Source organism: Mirounga angustirostris, unplaced genomic scaffold (assembly GCF_029215605.1).
Source record: "Mirounga angustirostris isolate CCGP_5_RB_7025 unplaced genomic scaffold, mMirAng1.0.hap1 SCAF_7, whole genome shotgun sequence".
Lineage (NCBI taxonomy): Eukaryota > Metazoa > Chordata > Mammalia > Carnivora > Phocidae > Mirounga > Mirounga angustirostris.
In genome coordinates this window covers 45870816-45889909 of record NW_026991715.1, presented here as the reverse complement: position 1 = coordinate 45889909, position 19094 = coordinate 45870816, and the positions used below count along the sequence as shown (strand labels likewise).

Here is a 19094-nt window from a genome sequence, read left to right as displayed (position 1 = left end):
TCAGGAGCTGAAGGAAGGCCAGTATGGGTACAATGAGTGGGAGAGAGAATGGCATGAAATGAAGAAAGACAGAGCTTCGTGGAAACCCTGGTGCTGTTCACCAAGTATGTGGCATTCTGCCTCTGGCCAGACACAAGCTACTGGCTCCATTGTGTTTGGGTAGGGTCGTGATGCTTGAGCTAACTGGTGAGTTGTGAACACAAGTGATGCATATAATGTTCTCGTCAGTTCCTAAGTAAGGCTAGTAACAGTTCAGATCACCTTTGCCCTGGTGTTGGGCCTCTTAGCCATCTGCAGAACAAAGAGGAAACGTGGTGTTGGGTGCTATATAAAGGGAAGCAGAGGTCAGGAAGAAGAGGGAAAGGTCTCTTTCAGAGGCAGAACTGAGAGGTAAAATTATTTCGTGTGATGTTGTAGTAGGTTCTGCTAGAGTGGGGGGTGGCAGGCAGGTGGGTGGAAAGAACCTTCCTTTCATGTGAAGAAGGAAGAGAAGGATGTGAAGTAGAGCCTGTGACCTTGGTGAAGTTGCCCTTCTCAGACTCTAATGCTTCCTAGGAATCAAGAATGAGGTATTAGTCACCTCCCATGCCCTGAGAACATTTCCAGAGCGGCCCAAGGCCATTGATGTAGCTGTTTATCAGTCCTGCCTGCTCAGAACTCAAGAACCTGTGATCCTGTCAGGAAGGCAGGTGACCCCATCTTTTGATAGCTGTTAGACTCTACCTGGTGTAGAGCTATGCCTGAGGCCTGCTGGGGAACATGATATTGTACCTTCCCCCATTCCCATCTTTGAAAATATTCAACACTTCATAGTGCCCTACTGAAGTCAGACCACGGGCACTACAGGGAGCTGTGCTCTTTCACCCAGGTCTGTGAATTCTGTAGTCTGAGAAGGCATCACATAGGTTACCTTGTTGTGCGTACTTTTAAGAACACCATTTCAAACTCTCAATTAACATGTGTTCCCTTGGGGCGCCTGGGTGGCTCAGTCATTAAGCGTCTGCCTTCGGCTCAGGTCATGATCCCGGGGTCCTGGGATCGAGCCCTGCATCGGGCTCCCTGCTCCGCGGGAAGCCTGCTTCTCCCTCCCCCACTCCCTCTGCTTGTGTTCCCTCTGTCGCTGTGTCTCTCTCTGTCAAATAAATAAATAAAATCTTTAAAAAAAAAAAAACCCAAAAAACATGTGTTCCCTTTTCTGAAACAGATCTGCCTGACAACCAATCCAATTGGAGTTACAATTTCTCTTTTCCAGTTTCCCTTTTCATAATTTTCCCTCTCCCGCTTGACAAAGAGATTCACTTCTTTCCCACCGCAGACTTCACTATGGTGCATTGCTATGCAAAATATCTAACATGTTTCCAATAGAAATCAAAGGGACAATTTGAATTACTATCTTGGTACTGATAAAAGAGTGATTAAAAAAGTGAATTACTCTTATTGAGTAACCTTTTTTTTGTGCAAAAAAAGTACATATCAATTCTTTACTTTTAACAAAATTGAAGGACTTATTTCAAGTCTACAGCTGATAGACATTTGAGAATGATGATATCACATCCTCAGTTTTGGGTGTTTTTTTGGCATGTGTCTGGATTTAAGGATCTAATAATATTACCATAATGAAACTTACCCCATTCCCACATACCTATTTAGTTGTAGCACTTATTATAAAACTTAAATATAGGAATATAATTTATTCTAACAGTGAAATATATTCACCCTCAAATAAATGAACAGGTTGAGAAATTCAAAACCATTTGTCTCATTAAGAGATGAATTTCCAATGAAATTTTAGTTTTACATTAAGCAGTTATTAAAACTTATTAAATGTTTTGAATAACTATGTACTAAACGATGTGACTATAATGATAACTCCACTCAGAAGAAAAATTTTAATACTCAAGGCATTATGGTCACAGTATAGTTTTAAACAATTAAATGTCCATTTAATGCTTTTTTGTTGCATAGACATTTGGTAGGGCTATAAAATGCATTGAAATTTAAAATACATTATAAGTTTGATAACAATTTCTAAGTAAATAGAATGGAAATACAGGTTTAAGGGGAAATATTAATAATATTAAATTTCTGGTTATTAATGAAGACTTTGTTCTTAAAATTTTAATGGATAATGGAGACCAAATTACCATGGCATTTTGATTTCTTGGATGCAGTTTCAGAAAATTATTTAACAATTTTATTTTAAAATGTGAATTTCACAGTTGGATAACCCATTCCTTTTAACTATTTATTTAGCAAATATTTGAACTTATGATAAAAAATGTTTGACTTGAAGATATATGAGAGAAAAAATAGTTTATCAAAGTATTTTAGATAATATAAAACTGAAGTTTGACAGTCACTGGCATTGAGGGTTTCTTCCCAGGTCTGACCTCCTATTCTAAATATCCTTATATAGACTATTGCCAACTCTAGTCATGGTTAAGCCAAATTCAAATGTCAGGTATGCTAAAAAATACATAGGAATTGGGGACATGAACTACATAGCATAATGTGTTAGCAGGCAACAATAATCTAGAGAATTATAGCCCTGATGAGAATGATTAACCTGTGGTCTTTTGAGTTTCTTGGGATTAGAATGTTGAAGGGATGTCCTTGAAAAGGCAAGTATAGATATCTGGAGGGGTGCACACTGGAAAAGACTGGGGAGAAAGGCCTTCTGACTTTCCTGGTCAGAGTGAACAAGCCTATTGGAGAAAGAGAAGAACATGCCCAATTTAGAAATAAGAGATGGAGAAGAGTAGGTTAGAAGGGGAAGGAATTTTTCTTTTTAAGTTGAAAGCAATTTAAGATCAGAAAGTAAGGGGAAAAAAGAACTAAAATCCTAACAAAAAGACAACCAAATAGGTAAAATTCATGGTAGGATGAAATATATTAGATTTAAAACAATAGATAAAAAGTCAAACAAATGAGGCCAAAGGTTAGAGATAAAATTAAACCAGATAAAGTATTAAAAGAGTAGGCTTATGTCATGAAAATAAACATGCAAAGAAAATTAAAGATTTTTTTTTTTAAAGATTTTATTTATTTATTTGAGAGAGAGAGAATGAGAGAGAGCCCATGAGAGGGGGGAGGGTCAGAGGGAGAAGCAGACTCCCCGCCGAGCAGGGAGCCTGATGCGGGACTCGATTCAGGGACTCCAGGATCATGACCTGAGCCGAAGGCAGTCACTTAACCAACTGAGCCATCCAGGCGCCCGAAAATTAAAGATTAAGAAAAGAAATTTAGAACTAAAGAAAGTAAAAAAACAAAAACAAAAAACAAAGTCTTTTAAAAATAAGTAATGAACAGTTGGAGGTGAAAGGGTGATAGAAAAAGATGGGTGGGGAGCAGAAGTTGAGAGCATGGTGACTTAGTGCTAGGCGAGCCGAGAAGGGCCCTCTGTCTCTTCTTCCTGGAAGGCCTGGTAGCCTGCACCCCAGTGAATGGGGGAGTCCTCACAACGTTAACCATGTTTCCCTAATACAAACAGCTCAAACAGAAGAGTGGCTGAGCTTGGCCCCAAGCAAGCCAGTACACTATATTTCAACATTGTGTTGGAAAGATTATTCAGTGGGGACATCCCTGCGTAGATAACACAGGTGACCATGTGACAAGGCGGCTTGGGGAGAGACTGGGAAGGCAGGGCCTTACATCATCTCCAGGATGCATGGCATTTGCGTTGCCACATTTGTCTGTGGTAGGATTGGTTGTCTCTGAAAGCTAATGGAGGGAAGTTTGGGGAGAATAAAGGAGGCTGCACATAGAGTGGAGCCTTGCTTCTCACTCCCCCAAATAGAAGCAGGCATGTGCTCTCCAGCTTCTGATGCCCTAACCGAAGACGGGGTCTCACGTCACTGTGCCCATCAGTGCGGCCCTGCAGTAAATGAGAATCTGAATCCCAGCCCAGGCTAGCCCCAGTGTCCTCCGAGTGTGTGCTGCCCAGCAAGGCAAAGGAAACCCTTTGAGTGGTTGCCAAGTGCATGAGAAAGAAAGGGGCACTTAGATGAAGGAGACTGATGGCATGTTTGTCACTCTCAGCTTTTTTTTTTTTTTTTTTTTTTGGTATAGTCAACTTCTCTTCTAGTGGCCCTGAGCCATTTTCAGCTTCCAGGAGCTCGAACCACACCGTTTCTCCAAGCACAGAGTTTCCCCCATGCTACCATTCCTAGATCTGCTCTGGGAATGGGAGTTCTCTTCTCCTGGGCCCTCCAGGTGCTGCTAGATCATAGACCACTGGGACTATTGTCTTGTCCTCTTCTGGTCTCTTATCTACGATGTTCAGTAGTGATGAATAAATTTTAGCAAAAGCATGATATGCATATGAAATAACCTGAAAGCTTGAATCACTTGCTTTAAAAATGGACTCCAACAGCGTCAAGGAATTCGATTCTAATGCTGTCTTTTAGTGAGCGTTTCTTAAATGTACTACCTGACAGTAATTTGTCAGATTCTTCCGAGGCCTTTTCTCAGAGATACCAGCCTTGTGAGCATCATGTCACTTAGTATGCTTTCCTGGCAATTTTTTATTCCTGGGAGGATCATTTTACATTAAGATATATATATTTCTAGAAGCAGAGCAATGTCTGACTAACCTAAACATTTATGGAAGTTAAAATAACAATGTGGGCTTTTTTTAGTAGCATGTCAGAGCTTTTCCTGAAAATATCAGGCAAAAGTATCTGACGTGGATAATAAAACCGTTTCTTCTGTAAAAACAGAATGAAGGAAAAGAAGAATGCTGCTACACTATTACTATATTTCAGGCAGAACTTTAAAATCTGTTATGATAGGGGCGCCTGGGTGGCTCAGTTGGTTAAGCGACTGCCTTCGGCTCAGGTCATGATCCTGGAGTCCCTGGATCGAGTCCCACATCGGGCTCCCTGCTCGGCGGGGAGTCTGCTTCTCCCTCTCACCCTCCCGACCCTCCCCCCTCTCATGCTCTCTCTCTCTCTCAGTCTCTCTCTCTCAAATAAATAAATAAAATCTTAAAAAAAAATCTGTTATGATAAATATGTTATGAAGTGCAAACATTAATGTATATTGTAAAATGTCACTGCTTGAATATGAATGTCACTTGATCCCTCAAAGCCAATGAATACAAATGAGGTCCCATTAACGGTGTTGTCTATCCTAACTGCAGTGTGCATTGACCCTCCCCTTTGTGTGACTGTGGCACCTTGGTCTCTCCCGTTCTCCCTCTTTCTCTTCCTGTTCCAACCTCCTCCCTTTATTTCTGAGAGTCTCCAGTGTTTTATATGCCCTGTAAACAGTTGTGCTCCTTGTCATCCCTCATCCCAGTCCCTTTCCTTGCTGCCGTACGAGGAAGGCTGTCCTTCTAGGCAGGGCCACATTTTGGTGGCACCCAGTCCCTCTCTCTGTGGATGATGCGTCTGTGGTCTCTGATAGCCATATGTGTGAGATGGTGGTGGAGCTGACCCTTTGCCCACCTCCATGCTCTGTTTTGTCACCTGCACCCTTCAGGGTGCACCCTTGCACCCTGAAGCAGAACTGTTTGTGCTCAGAGTTTGGTTTTGTTTTTAACGAATATAGTTATTTCATCATCTGACTATAACCCCTTTCTTCGTGTGGGCTAAAAACCAAATCATCATTTGTGAATATATGTGTGTAGGGATATACCATGTCTTTTAGGAAGAAAGGTGACGGACACCATGACATTCCCCAAAGCCCCATTGTATTAGCTCGGGCTACCATAACACGGTCACATAGACTGGGTGGCTTAAATGACAGAAATTTATTTTCTCACTGTTCTGGAGTCTGGAAGTCTGAGATCGTGGTTGAGTTTTTGGTGAGATCTCTTCCTGGCTTTTCGGTAGCTGCCTTGCTGCTGTGTCCTCCTCATGTGGCCAAGAGACAGAGCTCTGATGTATTGTCCTCTTCTTATAAGGGCACCAGATCCTTATGACCACAAGTAAACTTAATATCCTCCTAAAGGCACTCTCTCCAAATATGGTACTGTTGGGGGATAAGGTTTCAACCTATAAATTTAGGGGTATACAATTCAGTCCACAGCACCCACTATTCTCTTGTTTTTTGTTCCTCTCACAAAACGACAACTGCAGGGACGCCTGGGTGGCTCAGTCGGTTAAGCGTCTGCCTTCAGCTCAGGTCGTGATCCCAGGGTCCTGGGATCGAGTCCCGCATCGGGCTCCCTGGTCCGCGGGGAGCCTGCTTCTCCCTCTGCCTCTGCCTCTCTCTCTATCTCTCATGAATAAAAAACAAACAAACAAACAAACAAAAACAACAACAACAACAACAACAACAACAAAAATGACAACTGCAAATCGAGGTATAAATCCCCTTCCTAGCTCACCTTCCAAAGTAAAAGTGTCTGTGCTAATCAGCTCAGGCCTATAGTACTGCCACAGCAAATGGCCAGATTGCAAATTCCATTTTGGGCACATTTAGGACAACTGTGGTGTATAACTGGTATTGCAGAAGTCATAACTTCTCTTATTGCATGGAAAACTTAACCTTCATTCTGGAATATTCCCTCACCTCTTGATGCAAAGTGAATAAACATTTTAGAATTTCTTTTTTTAAATTTAATTTTATTATGTTAGTCACCATATAATACATCATTAGTTTTTGATGTGGTGATCCACGATTCATTGTTTTCATGTAACACCCAGTGCTCCATGCGGTATGTGTCCTCCTTAATACCCATCACCAGGCTAACCCATCCCCCCACTCCCCTCCCCTCTAAAACCCTCAGTTTGTTTCTCGGAGTCCATAGTCTCTCATAGTTCATCTCTCCCTCCAATTCCCCCCCCCCATTTTTCCCTTCCTTCTCCTAATGTCCTCCATGCTATTCCTTATGTTCCACAAATAAGTGAACCATATGATAATTGACTTTCTCTGCTTGACTTATTTCACTTAGCATAATCTCCTCCAGTCCCATCCATGTTGACGTAAAAGTTGGGTATTCAAAATCAATGCACAGAAATCAGTTGCTTTCTTATACACTAATAATGCAACTGTAGAAAAAGAAATTAAAGAAATGATTCCATTTATAATAGCACCAAAAACCATAAGATACCTTGGAATAAACCTAACCAAAGGTAAAATATCTATACTCTAGGAACTACAGAACTCATGAAAGAAATTGAAGAAGACACAAAAAGATGGAAAAACATTCCATGCTCATGGATCGGAAGAATAAACATTGTTAAAATGCCTATGCTATCCAGAGCAATCTATACCTTCAATGCCGTCCTGATCAAAATTCCAATGACTTTTTTCAAAGTGCTGGAACAAACAATCCTAAAATTTGTATGGAATCAGAAAAGGAAATGTTGAAAAAGAAAAACAAACCTGGGGGCATCACGTTGCCTTATTTCAAGCTATATTACAAAGCAGTGATCACCAGCAGCATGGTACTGGCACAGAAACAGACATATAGACCAATGGAACAGAATAGAGAGCCCAGATGTAGACCCTCAACTTTATGGTCAAATAATCTTCGACAAAGCAGGAAAAAATATGCAATGGAAAAAAGAGTCTCTTCAATAAATGGTGCTGGGAAAATTGGACAGCTACATACAGAAGAATGAAGCTCGACCATTCTCTAACACCATTCACAAAGATAAACTCAAAGTGGCTGAAAGATCTCAATGTGGGACAGGAATCCATCAAAATCCTAGAGGAGAACATAGGCAGTAACCTCTTCGACATCGGCCACAGCCAATGTATTTCAAGATACATCTCCACAGGCTAGTGAAACAAAAGCAAAAATGAACTACTGGGACTTCATCAAGCTAAAAACCTTCTGCACAGCAAAGGAAACAGTCAACAAAACAAAGAGGCAACCCATAGAATGGGAGAAGATATTTGCAAATGACACTACAGATAAAGGACTTGTATCCAAGATCCAAAAGAACTTCTTGAACTCAAACCTTTTAGAATTTCTGGAAAAAAAAAAAAAAGAGAGAGAGTTTTATTTGAGCCCCAGTTAGGACAGCTGCCTGGTAGATACACAACCTTCAGGAAGAAGAGAGTGCTCCAGAGAAGGAATGTTTAATATGGGGTTATATATGGTTTTGTTACATCAGGAATTACAAATCATCATGATGAAGGATAGCTCAGAAAATTACAAACTTTATCTTATGCTTTTATTATGTGCAAGCTTGCAGGCTTTGAAGTATGGGAATGGAACTTAGGGAAATTTTTACTCTTCAGTTTGAAATGTTCCTTTTAGGTTATTGGCTAACAAAGCAGATGTACACTGTGCGTTCAGGGCAGAAACAGAGCCCATACTTTGAAGTTTGGTTAAGTCATTCTGACCATGGTAAATGTTCAAGTGTAGCTTCCCTGGGAGCCCAGGAGCAGGGTCCACAAACATCGAACATTGAAAATGTCCTTTATCAAGTCCCACCTATAACCAGCTCTGTGCTATAGCCCTCTATGCCTGGGGAGGCCTCTATGATTAGGGTTAAGCCTACTGATACACCCCGGAGTTGTAGAATGAAAGACCGCAAATTTGCGGCCAGTCAGACCTGATTCTGAATACTAGCTGTGTTATTTACTACCTGCCAGGAGCTGGAGAGCTATGTAACCTCTCCCACACTGAATTTCATTCTTCAGCAAATGAAGAAAATGAATAATACTTAACTGTGCAGAACTTTTGAAAATTAAAGGTAATGAAGTAGTATGCACCCAGGATTGTACCTGAAGTGTGGCTTACTGACTTGTTATATGATGCTTCGAAGAAGAAAGCGAAGGAAGAATCTGCTTCAGGGGTACTCTGAAGTCATCAAAATGATTTTTCATTTGCCAAAACAAACTACAGCATTTTTAGAAGCAAAAGGATGGGAGAACCATGCTGGTAAATTAAATAAGCAGTGAGGTGCTGAAATTCTCCAGATGTTGGAAATTTGGGATCTGTCAAGACATGGTGGTATTCTTTTTTTTTTTTTTTTAAGATTTTATTTATTCATTTGACAGAGAGAGACACAGCGAGAGAGGGAACACAAGCAGGGGGAGTGGGAGAGGGAGAAGTAGGCTTCCCGCCGAGCAGGGAGCCCGATGTGGGGCTCGATCCCAGGACCCTGGGATCATGACCTGAGCTGAAGGCAGACGCTTAACGACAGAGCCACCCGGGGGGCCCTGACACGATGGTATTCTGATGTAGTTTTTCTTCTCAAGCTCAATTAGATTTTCTAAATTTTAGGTATATTCTTGTATTTACACAAACAGTTCATGTATTTTTTTGAGACATGGAACAATTGGTAAGAAAATTATAGGAGAACCTTAATGTGTCTTCTTTCCTGATGTTCAAGAAAAAAGACTAAGCTTTCCTTCTAGTCTCTTTCAGTGCAAGTTTATATTTGCAAAGCCAGGTGAAGAGACCTATAACTGGGCCTATCCAAACTGTTTTTCTGCTGTCCCTTTCTGCCACGTAGATTCCCCTTATTCTTTTTCCCTTTTTTTTTTTTTTTTTTTTTTAATATGGAATGCTTCACGAATTTGCTTGTCGTCCTTGCACGGGGGCCATGCTAATCTTTGCTGTAGTTACAATTTTAGTATATGTGCTGCTGAAGCGAGCACCAGATTCACTTTAAAGAACACTCATCATACCTCAGTGCAGAAGCAAGCATCAGGGCTTAGCAAGGGAGGGTGCAAGACACCTCAACAGTTTTGTTTTTTTTCCCAGAGTGAAGAGACTTGGGGAACATGAATAAGTGAAATGTGGGCATATATGAGTGAATACATCAGATGTCAGTGGACTGAATTTATTTGTGTCAAAAGAGAGCAGAGAATGTTATCCATTTATTGCTCTTGTTTTTAAAATTGCTCTTTCCTCTTTTATTTTGTTATTTTATTGTCTGTGATCATTGCAGAAGCGCCAGAAATTACAGAAAAGCAGAGTGGTTTCTCAGGAAAAATTATAGATGGTGATGGATGACGATGAAATCGTGTGATAGTAAAACGCTGTATTGAGTACTGAGCTCCCTGCTGGATTAGAGAAGGAACATGAGTAGATAAAAGCACAACAATTTTCTTTTCACTGTGTCTCAGGAGAAAACAATGCAGTTCAGCATAGATGGAAGCAAATGAGATTAGTTAAAAGAAGGAGGAACTTAAATAACGTAGGCCAAGGCCAAGTAATGATTACGAAAAAGATGACTCACATAATAAAGGCATAAATGAGAAAAAGGGGTGTTTCATCTTAGATTTTATTGGTCCTTTTCCTGAGGTTTATGCGTTAAGGAGGAGTCACACAATACAGAATGAGACAGAGAGTTGATAATTATATGGTTAGATGAATTAAATGATTCTAGACCCCAAATTGAATATTTCACTTCTGTTTTCTAGGTCACCTATCTACATTGTTTCAGTGAACTGAGTTGGTTGTAAAAATTCTACTATGCTATCAGGAGATGGCTCAAAAACATCTCCATGAACTGAGTAGAACTACTATGCAAGAATATGCTGTGGGCAGGGACATAACGGTATGTTTTAAAGTATCGAAAAAATCTTAGGGTCATGCAACCAACTCACACACTTAATCACTGTAAGATATAATATAGAAAGTTCATGGAAAACATAAATTTCGTACATGAAAAAAGACTGGGTTCTACACACACATGTATTTGCAATAGCCTAGTTATTAAGGAGTCATGATTAAACATGGGCTCTATCTGACTTATCCAATTTCTTAATAGTAGAATAAAGAACTTCTTTGGAGAAAGAAGGTTTTACTCAAAACCTGCTTCTCTGCATCTTTCTGAGTTGAGCAAAAAAGGAAACTAAAAAGGCCCAGAAGTCACAAGGCAAGATGTGTATTTATTAGGTTGATTCACGAGTGTGTTTGGTTTTCCGTCCTACGTTAAGGCATGGACTTTGCCTAGAGGGTAAGAATTACCTGCAGTTCCTGCTCTTTGTTTAGTTAAGTCAGTGCAGAATGATACATCAGCTGTACATGACAGGAGTCACCAAACGCCCTTGAAAACTCCGGCAAGCAGAGCACAGCGCCTTTCACTATGTGACCCTGATGAGGCATGACATTTATATTAGGATAAGAAATGCCAATCAAATGGAAGGTATTAGAAACGGCCCGTTGAGGAAAGGTGATGAATTATCCATTGATTTAGTCTAAGAAGAGAGGATGGAGAAAAAATAAAGGGATTTGATTTCATACGCAACTTGTTCAGGAGACAGCGTCTTAAAGGATTTTAAATGCCCTCCTGTTCCTAGTTATTCGTGTGGCCTGTTTTTGGTAGGGAGAATCAAATGAATGAGCTCGAAGGTCTTCGTGTTTTAAAGTGGATGAGCGGAAAACGAGGAGATTGCCCAATGGAGGCTGTCTGTGCCTGTCAGTAACACTGCCTGGATTTCTTCTAATTGAAAACAGTACAAAGAGAGTTCAGATTACCAAAATGTTGCTCTGCTCTGAGGGGTAGTTTACTCTGGCGCTACACAGCTTGGTTTCAAATGCTAGTTCCTCTCCTTAATAGCTATATGACCTTGAGCAAAGTATTTAACCTCTCCTGGTTCTAACTGTCTTCAGCCATAAATGAGCACAGCAATAAATCTTACCTCACCGTTTTGTTTCAAATATGAAATGAATCGATACTGTTTAGGTATTTAGAGCATTTTTGGCACAAAGTAAGCCCTCCATAGATGTTAATTGTTATGGATATGCATTTTTCCACAGTGAAAATTGCTTTATTATTTTTTATCTAATGATAAAAGTGGTATGTGTTTACTGTTTAAGAGACAGATTTTAGAGATAGATAGAAGAAGAGAAGTTATTTGGAATCCATTTGCCCTCAGATAACTACAGTAAACATTTAGGTATTATTCTTCAAGATAGTTTTCTGTGTGTAAAACCCATAATGTATAAAATTATGTCACGCACCCTATCTCATTGGGCCAATCTCCTGCTGATTCCTACTCCATTCCACCACTAAAATAAAAATACAAATTAACCTGTGACACTGTCATCTAGCACAATCCAATGGTCCTCAAAGATTTCATCTTCTATAAAGTTTTTCTTGAGTACCTCACCCTTTTTTGAATCACCATTATTATTGTACTATATGCTCATTCCATGGGACCCTTAACACATTTGCTTCTTCAACAAATATATATATTGAATACTTTTTCTGTGTCAGGCATTGTATGAGGTGTGGTGTGACAGTAGTCCCTGACTTGATGGAACTTAAGTCTTTGGGGAGAAAAAAATGCACTAATCAAATACTCACACATACACAACTTACAAACAGTGTCAAGTCTTATAAGGAATGTTCCAGAGTAATTGTTCTATGATAAACTCATCTATAGGATGAATTATAAACAATGATAGAAACAATGATTGCAGAGAGACTATACATGTTACAAACCTGGTTATTGTAAGAATAACAATTACATATAATGTAATGATGGGAGGAAGGGAAGGGACGATAGAAGGAGAGAATGTGAAAACACTAAAATGCTCTTTTTTAAGAAAATAGAGGAGAGTGAGTTGTCTGCTTTTTCTCACACAATATCTTATGGTTATATAAAGCTTAACAATTATATCTTCAAGTTATTTTCCTTCTGTTGATACCAATTACAATTAAATTTAATAATTTTAAATAAAAATAACAGCATATATGATTCACATTTTTAGGAAAATACTTCTCTCATTTCTCTTTTTCTTTCTCTCTGTCCACCAAACCATCTATCATAATACATTCTTAGAAAGATGTCTGGAATCATGTTTACCTAATATTAATGCTTTCTGTCTGGTGGTGAAATTGTACAGTCATTTGTTTTCATTCCATTCTTGTTCTTTCTTTTATATGTAAGTTATTTAAGGTAAATACATATCAGCTTTTTAGAAAAGTGGCTCTCCAAGATGAAATCAGAAAGGGAGACGAACCATAAGAGACTCTTAATCATAGGAAACGAAGTGAGGGCTGCTGGAAGGCAGGTGGGTAGGGGATGGGTAACTGGGTGATGGACATTAGAGCACGTGATGTAATGAGCACTGGGTGTTATATAAGACTGGTGAAATCACCGAACTATGTCTCTGAAGCTAATAATACATTATATGTTGATTAATTGAATTTAAGTTTTAAAAAAGAAAAAAAGTGGTTTTCCTAAGAGAAAGAGACTGAGATTGAAGCAATTATACCAAATGGTTGTAACAAAAACTCCCTTGAAAGTTGTCTTGAAGATTAAAAATGAAGTATGTAAGGTGCTTGGTACAAAGCGTGAAATACAGTGAGTGCTACATAGGATAACTCTAATTCACTTGTGTGTTTTTGCATTTGCTGGACAAAGAGGTAGGGAGGCTCCATGGGCGATGGCTGACACAGTTTGGAGCATTTAGACTTGAAAATCAAGATGATGATGATATAGATGAGGAAGTTCAAAGAATAAGAGCAAGGTTATAAAATAGCTTAATAGGATGGGTATGGAAAGAGAAATGGAGCAAAGAAAAGCAATGCATTGGGAAAGCTTGCTTACAGTTTTCACGATCACTCTTGTTTCTACCACAGAGGGAGTATAGAAGCCTCTACTGCTTTGTGTTTGATGATTTGCATACTGTATTTTCCTTATCTCCTCTGTTGAAGAGGTCTTTAATCCAAGGTCTTATAATCTCCTATTTTTTCTTTTAATACTTCCATAGTTCTGTTTTTTACATTTAAGTTTTAAATCCATCTGTAAGTGTGATTATGCTTATGCCATAAAGGATTATAACTTTATTTTTTTTCTGAATGGATAACCCCTGGTCCCATCACCATATACTGAAATAGCCATATTTTCCTCATCTACTTGCAATGCCACCTTGATTATGGTAAGATTCCCATGTTGTTGTGGTAAGTTTTCATATATACATCATCTGGTCTTGACCTGTATTCTGTTCCATAATAAATTTGTCTAGTGCTTTGGCATTATTACCTTTGATTGCTGCAAATTTATATGACTCTACATAAAGCTAGTAAGAATGGAAAATGGAAGATGGTTTGGAGAGTTTTTTTTTTAAAGCAAGCAAAATTGACAGAACTCTGTGGCTGTTTGTATGCTGATGGTGAGAGAGAGCGCAGAATAAACGGTGACTCCCAAACATCCGGTTGTTTCTGTTTGATGGATGATTGTCCAATTCTTGGAGAAAAAAAAATTTTCCTCCATCCTTCAAGATTCTGATAGCTGGACTCAATTAAATTGGCACGAGACAGATCAACAGGAGAAAATCAAATGTAATTTCATATGTGTGGAGAATTTGCATAAAGACGAGACTCCAAAGACCCTCAGGCAAATGAGTAATTTATGTCATCCTGACTTAAGGAGGAGATAGGGGTCTGGAACTTCACAGGGAAGAAAAGCAATTCACAGAAAGATACAAAAGAGTAAATGTTTTGTAAACAAATGTTTGCTGGACTGTCCAGAAACAATGGGATATAGGCAAGAATTTTAACAAACAGACTTTGCTAAACTCCTCCCTGTCTACTGCTACTAGTTCACATAATAGTGTGGCCATCTCTGGTGATAGGTCTCTTAAGGGAGCAGGTGCTCTATCTAAATTCTTTTTTAGGCAGTTAGAGGGAAGGTTAAAGTTTCTTCTTGACTCTTTGGGTCTTGTTTTCAGCTTAAAATTATCTGCGTGCCGAAGTGGCACATTTTGGGGGTGGCCTACCCTTGGCCCCTACAACATCAAGGGAAAACAGGAACAGGCAGAATAAAGAAACAGAAGGAAGAGCTGATACATGGGGAAGGATGGTAAATCAAATTTGAACATGGTACATTTACTTTCCTGCAAGATATGCAGGTAGAGCAGACTACCTGAGGTATGGAATTTGCAACTGGAGATATAATTTTAGGAGTCATCACATGCAGATTGCAGTTAAACTTGTGAGAATGACAGAAATGATTCCAGGAGAGTGTAATGAAAACAGTAGCTGATGTAGTCTTTGGTATCACACGTGGGATGGTTTCTTCTTATGGCTGATAAAATTTTCCTTGCAGCCCTATAGCAGATTCCTTAGGCAGCCTTAGCTTATTGGTGCAACCTCTACCCACTGCTGTGGGTCTTTTGAATCTCCAGATTTGAATCCATAAACTCTGCGAAATACTCTTAGAGTATTTCTGTGATAATTTATCATCTCCACTATTCTCCATTCTCTTATTCCAGGAGTATTAGTTGGATGTAGAATCTCTTAGATCAGTTTCACTGTCTCTTATCTTTCCTATCTTATTTTTTATCTTTTAAAGAAATTCTAGGGGCACCTGGGTGGCTCAGTCAGTTAAGCATCTGCCTTTGGCTCAGGTTGTGATCCCAGGGTCCTGGGATCGAGCCCTGCGTCAGGCTCCCTACTTAGCCGGGAGTCTACTTTTCCCTCTGCCTCCCCGCACCCCCCCGCCCCCGGTTGCGCTCGTGCTCTCTCTTTCTCTCTCTCTCTCTCAAATGAAGAAATAAATCATTTTTTTAAAAAGAAATTCTACTTTCTAGGAACTTCTCTCATATTTATATTCTAACTCTTCCATTGAATCTTTTATTTTAGCATTCCTGTTTTTGTTAGCTCTTTCTTGTTCTCTGATTGTTACATTATCATGACATCTTGATCGTGTTATAGTGAAGGAATATTTTGACATTTCTCTTAGGATAGTAGTTGAAAATATTAATGAATTTTCTCCAAATTCTTTTTTTCATTTGGGTCGTTTTATCTTCCTCTGTTTGTTTCTTTCAGGGCAGGTTTTCTTCAGATGCCTGATGAGCCATGATCATCTTTTTATTCAAGTTCAAGGGATGAAAAGTTGAATAAATTCTGACTTGAATTTTGCTTTAGGGTGATAGGGCTGAATTGATGGTTTTATGGAGGATCAGAACATGGCAGATTGTGGAGGTCTTTTCTGTGGAGCTATTATATTTTCCTTTATTATTATCAGTGAAGTTTTTGTTTTTAGTGAAGGGTCTTCAAATATTTCCCTCTGGCAGTGAGGCATAATGACTACTTCTCTATTTAGAGACTTAGTATTATAACTCTTATTATCAGTTACCCTTTTCACTGCTGTCCTCTTTCTGGACTTCACTGTACTTGATGTTTTGGATTTCTAAACCTTTTTTGGTTAGACAAGGCAATCTTAATTTCTCTCTCCCTCATTTATATCCCTTCTAGACACTTCAAACTCTAGTTTATTTTACTTTGTTTCATTAAGTATCACTTCTTTATCTGCTTTGGCTCCTTCATTTGTTGAAATATTCTGCTTTCTGATGACTCTTCTGGTTCCTTACTACCATTGTGGTTTTGTACATTTCCCCCCTTTGGTGGCATCTAGGATGGGAGAGATAATAAATGTATATGACCATGTTCTAGGAATTTCACACAGGACAGTATATAATACAAGTAATTATAAAACTATACGGTTGTTCCAAGAGCTCAGAATTAGGGAATCAGGAGAGCTGCTACTAGAATTTAAGAAACCAGGAAGTGCAAAGATATAGACAGTTGGCACTAGCGTTCTCAGATGACCACAACACAAAAGTGGGTAATTCTTAGCAAAAATCTCAGTGTTTCATGGGTTTTGCCAAATGCATAATGCCATGTACCTGCCATTACAGTATTAGGCAGAAAAGAGGAAGTACATTCTTATTGCAAAAAAAAAGTATAAATATTAGATAATGCCAGGATAGGTAGAATTTCAAACTTCATTGTTGTTTTTAGTTCCCCAAAGAGGTTAGAAACACTATATCAGTATGGGAGGCACCTTTCAATAAAATGTATATGTGTGTGTATGTACATCCTTGTTTTGACATAAAGGTTTGAGTTAAGGTAACCATTCGGGATTCTATAACAATAAATAACTATGATTTGAAATTTATTTTTCTTCATAAAAATGGACGAGGAGGATTTTCCTATTACAGAGTTTTCATTTGGCATCTATCTTATGAATGGCAATACTACCTTGCACTTTTCTTCTCTAAAATGTTACGGGGGATTAAGAGGTTGGCAATATAGACTCTTTTATTGTATTTTAACAGTGACCTTGCAGATGTTATTATGGGCTGTTCTAACATGTATGATCTTTCTTTTGCTAGTTCCCTGTTATCTTCATTCCATAAAAGAGCTTCCTTATAGAAATACTTTTTAGTAGGCCTTGTTTATTTTATCTTCTCTTCCCCCAGGGGACAAGTTAAGAGTACAGATGGCATTTTCCAAGGATATTACTTGCATTTATATCTTTATAAATTTGGACGGACAATTTTCACAATAACAGTGTTAAAATACAAAACAAAAAGAGGAATATTTTACAAAGTATAAATAATTCTTAAGGGGATTTATCATTTAACTCTGAAGGCTTTCTTTCTTTCACTTTTCATTATTTTGGTTTGAGAGACCGCTTGTAGAATAGTATTCTCTTAGCACCATATAAAATCAGTAGATTAAATGCAGAAAAAATAAATAAAAATAAAACCAAGAGTGCCCAGAGTTTTTTACACTACTCATTTTTATCATAGTCTGGTAGAGTTTTAATGATTCTGAGATAGAAGTGAGAGCAATCACCATCACTCAAAATGCTCAAAGCTTTAGTTATACATTCAGGAGCCTTTTAAATCTCACCACTTTTTCAAGTGTCCTTTATTTTATTTTATGTTTTAAAAAGATATACTTATTTATTTTAGAGAGTGCACACAAGCTAGAGGGGCAGAGGGAGAGGGAGAGAGAATCTCAAGCAGACTCAGTGGGGAGCCGGAGGAGGGGCTCCATCTCACGACCCTCAGATCAAAACCAAGAGTCAGTCTCTTAACTGACTGCACCACTCAGGTGCCCTCAAGTGTCTTTTAAACATCAAATTTTGGCCCCTTGCTTTTCCATGGCTTTAGCTAACCTGGGGGTCAATTGTAGGATATTTTCTTGTAATTTTTCTACACTTTAAACAAAAGATCTAAATCCAACAAGGTATAAAATAGCACATTTGGAGAATCTTACTAAGTTTCCATCCAGAACAGTCATACTTACACAAACATTTTATATCAACACGATCACAGTCAGTTGTAAGACTGTGTTCCAAACCTAGAGACGGGAATTATGTAACTTAACTTCTCTCTGAATGTGTCATCTATATCCTTCAAATGAAAAAATGGCTTTAGTTATAAGCACCTACATCCAGATCTCATTTAAATACTCTACATGGCGAAAGACTGAAGTTAGGAATCTGGTATCATATTTATATTAGTTATTTAATTCAGTATTTATGGAGTGCCAGACATTGTGCTAGTCAAATAATCTGACCTCAGTGATCGCATAGCTTGCTAGTGAGAGAGACCAGCCCAGAAATAAGAAAATAAGAGCAATACAATGTTCTAAGTGGAAGGTAGAGATAGTACCCCAGGGCTGGGAAGCACAAGGGGGAAGGGGCTATTGAGGAGAAAGTGAATGAAGAAAGGCTTCTGAGATGAGGTGTTGGCAGAGCTGAGTATTAACAGATGTGAAAAATTTATTTAGGTTAATATAAGAAAGATTAAAGAAGGGCGTCATGGTGTTTTGGGGCAAAGGATGCCTATTGAAATCACAGACATATTAGCTAAGGCCAGATATGTGGAGGAATCCAAGTATTTTAGTGTTGCTAAAACAAATAAGTCATGGAGTAATGAGAGATGAACCTGGAGGGGTTGGCTGAGAGGGATCAGCTCCCAAGGGAATAATCCTCTGTGTGACACTAAGGGTGGGAGAGGCTCAAAGACCTCAGAAGATACTGAAGTATGTTCAGCGGGGGAGAGAAATAGATGGAATTGTGTTTTTCAAAGATCCCTCTGTTGGCTGCACAAGGAATAAATTTACGAGGCAAAAGATCAACTAAAATGTTATTTTAATAGCCAAGGTAAGAATGAGAACCTGTCCAAAGGTAGTCAGAATGGAAGCAAGATAAATTAGATCTAAAAAATTAGAAAGTAAAAATCAGCATGACTTGCTGCCTGTTTGGATGCTGAGAGTGAGAGACAGTCAGGAATAATGTCTGTATTTCTAGCTTGATTTCCTGGGTGGATGATCATACTGTCCGTGGGGGGGGGAGAAGGAACTAGGAGGACAAAGGGCGCCTGGCTTGTTCCTTCAGTGAAGCATGAGACTGTTGGTCTTGGGGTTGAA

At 38.9% G+C, this 19094-nt stretch overlaps 1 non-coding gene across 1 annotated transcript; it reads right to left on the bottom strand.

Annotated features, from left to right (window-relative positions):
* Positions 1-9459: 9459 nt before the first annotated feature.
* Positions 9460-9564, bottom strand: LOC123836502 (U6 spliceosomal RNA). Its single transcript, XR_006788973.1, has one exon. It is a non-coding gene; the product is annotated as a U6 spliceosomal RNA (small nuclear RNA).
* Between the last annotated feature and the right edge of the window lie 9530 nt (positions 9565-19094).